Genomic DNA, 1,008 nt, shown 5'->3' on the forward strand with positions numbered 1-1,008 from the left:
TGAGCTCAATTAGCTTGATTTTGAGACAGATTAAATAATTTGTATTCCGGCTCGTTCAAGTGCTGGCCGCGAGTCTTCTGTATTCCCGCCGTTGGTTGACAGGCTTCAACAGAGGAACATCGAGTCCTTTTAGGTGTTTCATCGAAACCGTCAACGATGGGATGTGAGACCTTGCAAAGACTGCGGCGGCAACGAGTTTGTGAAGACGCCACGCAGGCCGTTCTTGATTAACTCTGGAGAATAGGCTACACACAACAGAAGCATCAATAGGTTTTAATTAGACACCTTCTGAATACCGCGTTAGTGTTAGAGCGCGTACTGTCCTGTTGAGAAAGCAACTTCGAGTCCACTGTAAAGGACGTGGGTTTTGAGCTGTGACCTTGCAACCAAACAATCCTGTTGTATTTATTGACTTAGTCCAACTGAGAAAAAAAAAAAAAAAAAAATCGAAAGGAAAATGTAATAAAAAAGGTTCTAAACAAAAGCTTACATCATTGATGAGTACTTCATGAGGACTCTACTGTAGGCCCGATCTGCTCTGCTTGCATCTTCTGTTTTAGGCTTCTCTGTCCTCCTCCCCTCTCCTCCTCCTCCCCTCCTCCTCCCCTCTCCTCCTCCTCCCCTCCTCCTCCTCCTCCTCCCCTCTCCTCCTCCTCCCCTCCTCCTCCCCTCTCCTCCTCCCCTCCTCCTCCCCTCCTCCTCCCCTCCTCCTCCTCCTCCCCTCCTCCTCCCCTCTCCTCCTCCTCCCCTCCTCCCCTCCTCCTCCCCTCTCCTCTCCTTGCACTGTGTGCGTGGAAAAAACGTTTTGAATGGTTGGAAAAAAAGTTTAGAAAGTTGAACAAATATTTCAGAAAAAAAGGTTTGAAAACGTTGAAAGAAGATTTTCAAGAAAACTTTCGAAACACAAGTTTGCATAATTAATGAGTAGCTACTTCATGAGGACTCTACTGTAGTCTACTGTAGTCTACTGTGCTCTGCTTTCATCTTTCTGTCTTCACCTGTCTTGTT

The sequence above is a fragment of the Osmerus eperlanus genome, chromosome 4, assembly GCF_963692335.1.
Source record: "Osmerus eperlanus chromosome 4, fOsmEpe2.1, whole genome shotgun sequence".
Classification (NCBI taxonomy): domain Eukaryota; kingdom Metazoa; phylum Chordata; class Actinopteri; order Osmeriformes; family Osmeridae; genus Osmerus; species Osmerus eperlanus.